Below are 8683 nucleotides of genomic sequence, written 5' to 3'. Positions count from 1 at the left end.
CGTTGGGAACTTTAAGATGTGTGGACTTCAACTCCCAGAATTCCCCAGCCAGCATGGCGGGCTGGGGAAATCTGGGAGTTGAAGTCCACACATCTTAAAGTCCCCAAGGTTGAGAAACACTGGAGTAAAGGGACTTGTTTTCAAGCACATCTGGGCAGCTGTAGGTTGGAGATGGTGGAGCAAAAGACTAGGGTGTGTTTTAAACTGGTTCAAACTGGGATGGTGGTGGTTTGTATCCTGTGGCTGGGGAATTCTGGGAGTTGATGTCCACAGGTCCACAAGTCACTGAGATTGAGAAACACTGATCTAAAGTTAGGGCTCAAAATGTAGATAGCTTGTCAGCCCTTCTTCTTTTAAAACAAAGCTCAGCAAGGTTTTCCACCAACTCAAGTCATTGTGTTTTTTAAATAATAATTTTATTAGAATTTAAAAATACAAAGATGAAAAACTAGAACTCAAGTCATTGTTAATGCTGATTGCCAGTAGGTGCTCTGGGACCAGCCTGTTTTAAAATACGCCCTGTGTGGTAGGAAAAATTTAAAAAATGACCAGTTTTATACTGTACTTTAAAAGAATTGCCAATCCACATGACTTTGCAGGGCTCCGTGGAAGTCAAAAATCAGAAGGAATCTGGTTGTCCCTTTTTAGACGGACAAGTGTTATTAAAAGGCAGAAGTTGCAGCTCACAAGAACTGGTGCTGTTTACTAAAATCTGTTAGTCAGAAAAAGTGCTACTGAACTCCTTTGGACAATAGGTGTGGATGTGTGTAACCCACACCCTACTTGGAAAACATTGTGCGCGCCTGTTTTAGACCGCTGGTTGACGTCAAATGCTTTTATGCTTTATACCTTCATCTCCCTGGAACCCTTAAATAAAACAAAAACTTCCACGGATCATTTTCACAACCAACTTGCAAAGCTAGCCAATATTTTATTTTCCCTATCATTTTGCAATTTTTTTTAAAGCTGGTCAGTTTTCCCAGTTTGATCTGAATGTTTCGAGATCAAGTTCCTTTCGAACATGAAACATCCTTGCTGGGAAAAATTTCTGTCTAGTTTGCAGATTAGCCGGGGAGGTTTTTGTTTTTTTGTTTTAAAAAAGGAATGTATGCAAGTCCAGTTCTTTCTTTTTTGCAGCCTGGTTTTTGTACAAACAGTAATCAGGAAATCCTGTACCTAGAATTTCTGTGCTGGTCAACCAGCTTTTTTTTTCCCCCCATGTCCCATCCATAGCTAGTCTTTTCAAAGCATGTATTTAATGGGAAAAATGTGCATGGTGCATTGTCATTCTTTTAATGTAAGCTTTTCTTTGCTAGAAACACATCTAATTTCCCATATGGATAAGGTAAGGCCCCCATTTATCTTCATTTAGTCACAGATGGGTCAGCCAACCCCCCCACATCTGTCTACGCAAAACAAATGTGACATGTACAAACTATTTCGAAGTCATAGGCTAGGAGATGGAATTGTGTAGGTTTATTACCCAAACATCTGTGCCTCATTTGAAAACCCATTTATGCCCCGAGGTGCCACCAAGACAAAACCTGTGTTAACTTAGCACCTAACTGCATGATCGAGAGACTTGTGTAGGTTCTCGCTGGTTATGTATTCAGGTTGTGCAAAGAAACCACAGATAGTCCTCGACTTACGACCACAATTGGGACCGGAAATTCCGTCGCTAAGCAATGAGATCATTAAGTGAGTCACGCCAGATTTTATGACCTTTTTTGCTGTGGTTGTTAAGCGAATCCAGATTCCCCCATTGACTTTGCTTGTCAGAAGCCCGTTGGGAAGGTCGCAAATGGTGATCACGTGACCCCAGGATGCTGCAAGCTTCTAAATCCATGCTGGTTGCCAAGCGCCCAAATTTTGATCATGTGACCAAGGGGATGCTGCAATGGTCTTAAGTGCGAGGACCGGTTGTAAGTCACTCTTTTCAGTGCTGTCATAACTTTGAATGGTTGTTAAATGAATGGTCGTAAATTGAGGACTACCTGTACATGTTTCTCCATGTTAATGAAATACCAACAGAACACATCCTAAACAGATTGGTAAGAAAATAAGGCTAAATGAACCATTTTCCCCCAGTGTCTTAGTTTTCAAATTATATACCTATATGAGGAGAGAGTATATGAATTTATTTATTTCAACATTTATTTCTTTATTGACTAAATGTGCACTCTCTCCACTCCTCTGATAGCTCTGGAGATCTCTGTCTTTCTCTTGCTCATTCTTTCTCTGTCACACACAAACACTCCACAGTTTTGACTAGGGTAATCTCTCAATGAACAGATAGATTTAGTTCATGCTGTGGGTGGTGGAGTAAGGTCCAATAGGGTGCTTGTTAAGCCAGAAAACTATGGATTACGGATGAAATTGGCTGGATGCAGATGTAGCTTTGTGCAGTGTGTTGGCCAGCTGTAATGTAGAGTCATCACAAAAAGGCAGTCTCCCACCTATGGCCCAAGGGCAGGAAGTCCTAAGTTCACCTTCCCCTAGAAAGTCTAGGGTGATGGAGGAAAAAGATCCTGAGAAACCAATATGAGTAGACAAGAACAGGCTTCATGGACCAACTATCTGCTCTGTTCTAAAGCAACATTCATATCTGGTGCATCTTGACCATCATGGACTTATGGAACTGTAGAGTTAGAGGGAACCACAAGGACCCTATCTGTGATCTGACTCTCTGTAACATGCAGGGAAACTAATGAAACCCTCCTTGTGATGTGGTGGTCCAGATTCTTCTTTAAAAACTCCGGAGATGGAGAACCCACAACCTTCATAGGTGGGCTCTTCCATTTTTGGTCAGCGCTTATCATCAGGAACCTTTTCCTTATGTTTAAAAGGAATATGGATAACCCCAACTTCTACCCATTATTTCTGGTTCTAGTTTCAATGGCAATGAAAAAGTGTTCCTGACCATATCCTCTGTAGTATCCCTTTGTGTGTCTCTGACAACTGATACCATGTCCCTAGTCTTCCTCAGACTGAAAATCTCAAGTTCCTTCAGTTTGTTCTCATATGGCCTGTCCTCAAGTCGCTGCATCATTGCTATCCTTCTGTGAACATCTTTCAGCAAGAGAAACATAGAAAAGAGATGCCAATCAAAATGTTCTTATTTGAAGTGGCAAAAGTTAATTGCACAGTTGCAATAGGTGCAATTAATGGGCTTGCCATGTCTGTCCCTGTGCATCCTACACTGCAAAGGCTTTCCTTCATGAGTATGCATTGCTTTGAACTAGAAAAGGATACTGGGAACCCATCTTGGTGTGCCTTCAAATGAACAACTTCAAGTGACCCATGAGAAAACTTAGTGGAAGTTCTCCTGTGATGCATCATGGTAAGGCATTCATTTCCCTTTGTTTTAATATCCAGCAACACCACATGTTTGCACATGTTTAGAAGAAAACATGATTGCAAGCTTAGGAGAGATGTTAGGGTTGCTTCAAAGCCTGACCCTTATCAGAACAGGCTAGGTTCACCCAACACTTTGGAATTAACAAATATATATTTGGACGGTTTATGGCTCAGCGATCCTAAGAATCCAGCTACCATTGACTACTTATGCACATACTGCAGTTACTAAACTAACTCATTTTTGGGGTTTGCACAATGCTAACCAAATGGTTTGATCAACATGAATATTGACCAAAGAAGGAAACGAGGAATGGACTCTTTTTGCCATTTTCTGGTGGCTTCCATTCTTCTTGAAAGTGCTGTGGGAATGCCCTTTTGACATCACAGCCTTTGGTCTTTGACCTTTCATAGGCTGTGGAAAGCTGTGAGAAAGGCAACCGCAATGCCCTCTGAAGTGGTACTTGTTGACTCTCAAAAGCTCAGTACAACCTCTTTGAAGGCCTTTCCTGGTCTTCTCAATGTATAGGTCTACAGACAAAAGGCACTTCTGGGACATTTCCATGGCTACCTCTGAGCAGCAGATTTGGAGAGAGACTTTACAAAGCTTGGTCCAACTCTGTTGCTTAGCACAGGTATGCAAATACTGGGTGAGATCCCTGAAGCTTCCAGACTTGGTGCTCTCTCTTGAGTGGGAATGTTCCTCCCTCATAAGGCCCTCTTCTTCCCACTAAGGCTGTTGATATGCTCAAGCGGGATGCCAAATGGTGCCTGCCATCTTGGCTACATACAAAATGGAGAAGACAGGATGCCCATAGCAAGGCAGCATGAAATGACTTGTTGCAATGAATGAAAGGCAGAATGAGAATCCTTAGAGAATGCTTAGTTTTGGACAGTTGCAGATATTTTGGGGGAAGGACGGAGACTTTGAAGGACCAAAATTTGGGTGAAACTGTCCTGATTTAAATAAATCTCCTTTGCAACACCGGAAAGATAGACGATGGTCAGCTAATGGAAAGACCACTGGGCTGATTTTTGTAACACAGAAAAGACACCCACTAACTTCCATGTAGAGAAAAAAAAAGAGATAAAGAAAAAAGTCAGAGGAATACTGTTTATAAACGTTATTGCCTGCCATCTTCCCCCCTCCCCCAGTGTAACTTTATCTACACATATCTACACATATCTACAAATTATCTACATATTTTGCAGATACAACTCTGTTTGCACTGATTTTTCAATCCTTTCTCTTTACACAGCAACTATAAAAGAAAAAAGAACCATCAGGAACTGCATAATCACTGGGGGAAACAAAAAGAATAATAATAATAATAATATAATAATAATAATAATAATAAATATACCAATGTCACAATAGGCTTGACTCAAACCTTTGGCACTGATCCATTCCGGGAGAGAGAAAAAAAATCCTTCCACAAAGTTTGAGAATACAAGGCAAAGCAAGAAGGAAAGTGCGTTCTTGGGCTTATGATGCACGCAGGACAATATTCCACCGGAACTTTTCTAAACAGTTCTTGACCGATAGAATATATGCAGATTCTTGAAAGAATTCTACAGCAAATTTCATTGGGAAAAAAAACCCTCTCGTTTTGCACATGTTTTTATGATGTGAGGCTTGCCAGTCGTATTCTTCTGCTTTGCAACTGCTAAACCAAATAAAACAATGCAAAAATTATAAAGAGAACAGCTGGCTTTTGCCTGCACCTGTCTTGAAGGCTGCCCAAGAAATATCACGCCTCACTGCTGATAATATCCTGGGACTTTAACCCTCTGCATTTGGGGGGTGGGGAGGAGAGACAAGAAATACAGACCCATTTGAACAAGAAGCTGCAGTCGGTGGAATTAAAAGCACAGAGAAAGGAAGTTATTTTCCAGAGCTGGGCAAGTTTAGGCTAAGTCAGAATTGCAAATAAAGGCTTCTATTATGCAAAACAAATGCATCATTTTAAAAAAAGCAGAAAGATCAACCTATATTAAGAATTATGATGATTTAGGGAATCCCACTGGGCAGCAGTGAATTGGCAATGAAGATACTGAAGTGGTGGAGAGCTTTTGCCTTTTAGGATCAATCATCAACAGTAAAGGGACCAGCAGAAGAAATACGCTGCAGACTAGCACTTGGTAGAGCAGCCATGAAGGCCTTGGAAAAGGTATTCCGATGCCATGATGTATCTATACCTGCAAAGATCAGAATCGGGCAAGCCATGGTATTCCCTGTGACACTCAAAAGTTGGACTTTGAAGAAGCAAAAGTTGGACTTTGAAGAAGCAGGATGGAAAGAGTATTGTTGCCTTTGAACTTTGGTGTTGGAGAAGACTCCTGAGAAGACCATGGACAGCCAAGAAAACAAACTGATGGATCATTGAACAAATCAACCCAGAGGTCTCCCTTGAGGCCCAAATGACCAGGCTCAAATTATCCTACTTTGGACACATGATGCGAAGACCAAGTTCTCTGGAGAAGGCTCTAATGCTGGGAAAGGTGGAAGGGAAGAGAAGAGGAGAACCAGCAGCAAGGGGGATGGATTCAGGTACAGTTGTGATGGGGGCACCCTTGGGAGACTTGAAAGACCAGGTTAGGAACAGATCATCATGGAGATAATCTATCTATGTGGTCTCTAGGAATTGAAAACTATTTGATGACACATGATCAGTCAACTGTGCAGCAGGGATTGAATGTCAATCACCAGGTCAAACTGGGTCAGAATGAATGCAACAGACCTCACATTCAGACTGAGCAGCTTTGGAGTGCTTAGCTAAGAAAGGGGGGGAAATGTAAAAAAGAGATTTGCTGGATGAGACCCAAGTCTCGGTCTATCTAAGCTTAGCTTCCAGTTTCCAGCAGTGGCCAGCCAGATGTTTAAGCTGAGCTTGAACAGCAGAAGCATTGTAATTATGGGATACATTATCTCCAAGAATAAAAATGCCATCTTCTGTTAAAGCAGAGAGATAATGCCAGACATTTTCGATGCTGTGATTTGGTTTTAAATTATCAAAGCCATCAGCCATCACACGCTGGTATGTTTAAAGCAGCGTTTCTCAACCTCAGCAACTTTACGATGTGTGGACTACAACTCCCAGAATTCCCCAGCCAGCCATGTTAAAGTTGACATGGTTGAGAAACACTGCTTTAAAGTATAACCTGAACCCATAATGTGCGAATGTGACAAATTCTACCATTCAGGAAAATGCTTCTTAGAAAGCTGGGGAGAAATGAGTTAGGTCTGAATAATGGAAGAAACTGCCATTTCAAATGCTTTTAAACAATGCAGGAGTCAATGTTAAACAATTCTGTCTTTTAAAGTGGAAAGTCCATTTTAACTCCCAAATTAAAGCGTTCAAGAATTGGGACAAGGGAAGTCTCGCACCCGCTGCTTTCTAACATTGATTTAAGAGTTGTTGTACACATAACGGGACAATCTTAATTTTGGAGGATCAAACATGGACCCAAGTGAATGAATTAAAGAAGAAGAAAAAAGATTAGAGGGCCAAACTGCCAGGGACCCTGTTGCAGCTGGGCCAAATTGCAGCAGCGTTTGCTTTTAAGAGCAGCTTGAGGTTGCTCTTAACATGACGAGTCTGTAATTTATTTACCCCGTCTCTGTCCCAATCAGCATTATGGGCGCTCTTGGAAAATGTAGTTTGGAATCCAGTGATTGATACCGTTGAACCATTTTCGAAGGCTACCACCGGCCAGTAGCAGAGTCTCAGGACCTCTTCTGTCTGGGACTGCATTTCTGTAGTAGTCATCTACTGGGGGCTACATGGCAACCAGGACTGATGCAAAATGAGGAGAGGGTCCCAGCCACAAATAGAGGGGGACACCCAGCCTCTCTGATCCTCCCTTTTCTTCTCTCTCACTTTTTTCCTCCTACCACCCCTACGAGCTGCAGGCAGAAAAGACAACATAATTCTTACTGGAAGACCAAGCTGGTTTCTTGTAATGTGGTTTTGCACCGAGATAAAAGGCTGCGTGAAATTAAACAGAGGGGGGATGAGCGGTCTGGAGTGTGACACTCCTTCCCCCCCAACCCCCTTTCTCTTAAGAGGACAATTCAATTCTATGCATCCTTTTGAACAGAAGATCTCAGATCCAGGGAACACCCAATCCAAAGACACATCGGATTCAGTTTTATTCCACCTCGCGGGGTGCTTATGGACTCTAAACCGTGCCCTAGCCTATGCCCCCAAATAAATAAATAAATAAGACCCTGGCCGTTCTGAAAGGATTTCCTGAAGTAGCACCTTCTTTGCTGCTTCTGGGGGATGTTCTCTCAGAGGTCCCCATCGGGGAACATTTTTCGTTTGCCTACACTGGATCTACACACACAGTTAGGATGGTGAGTGTTCCTGAAAGTCATACGTCTGGTGGGGTTGGCTGGGCTGCCTCAGTGCCCTGTTAGTTAGAAGAAGAGTATCAAAGCTAAGGGACATTTTTGGCATGGGACCAGCCCAAAACAGAGCCTTGGAACAGGGACTGTGTGGCAGGTGACAAAGAGACGCCACTGACAGCATGTCCGCGTCCACCCTGCCCATGCCAGTCATGTGCTTGCATATGCTAAGCACATGCTTGTGCGTGACAACTGCGTGCAGGTCAGGAGAGAATGCGTACTCTGACAATCGTCAGCTGTGCCCGTCACTCAGAAGTTGGTGCCACTGCTCAGGCACTAAGAAATTGCCCAGACCTGTAGGCTGTCAATGGTCTTGGTAATGTTAGCAGGGCATGCAGGAAGCTGCCTTGTTCCAGGCCAGGATATTTGTAGGCCAGATTGCTCTACTCTGACGGGCAAAGCTCTCCAGGGTGAGAAGTCGGCTGTTTTCCCAGTCACCTGCTCCTGCATTCTTTCCAAGAGAGCGAGCTGAGATTGGATCATCAGCCTCCTCACTGTAAAGCATGTCCTGGTAGGTGACTTGGTCCCCACTAGGAAGAACGGTAACTGGGCGATGGGGCGACATACTCAATTTTTGCTCCGTGGAAGACACTAGAAACCAAACTCTACTCCTGTTAGAAGCACTGCCTTTTCCTTGTCTGGCAACAAGGTGATACAGATGCAGGGAGAAAGTGATTCCTTCCGACGTCCATCACCAGCCCATTTAGTTTCTCGCTGGACAAACGAAACAGAGAAACAGAGGACAGCCAAGTGAAGGCTCCCTGATTTCTAGGCTAGATGTCCGAGTGAAACCCCTTCCTGGCTTCACTGCCTAGGAATCATGAGAACTGGTGTCAAAGGTGCAGATTGCACCTTTTGATGAGAGAGGAAGAAAGCAATCCTGCTTCGGGATGGTAAGGATTAAACCTGAGAGCTTCT

Source organism: Candoia aspera, chromosome 15 (assembly GCF_035149785.1).
Source record: "Candoia aspera isolate rCanAsp1 chromosome 15, rCanAsp1.hap2, whole genome shotgun sequence".
Classification (NCBI taxonomy): Eukaryota; Metazoa; Chordata; class Lepidosauria; order Squamata; family Boidae; genus Candoia; species Candoia aspera.
This window is presented reverse-complemented; position numbering follows the sequence as displayed.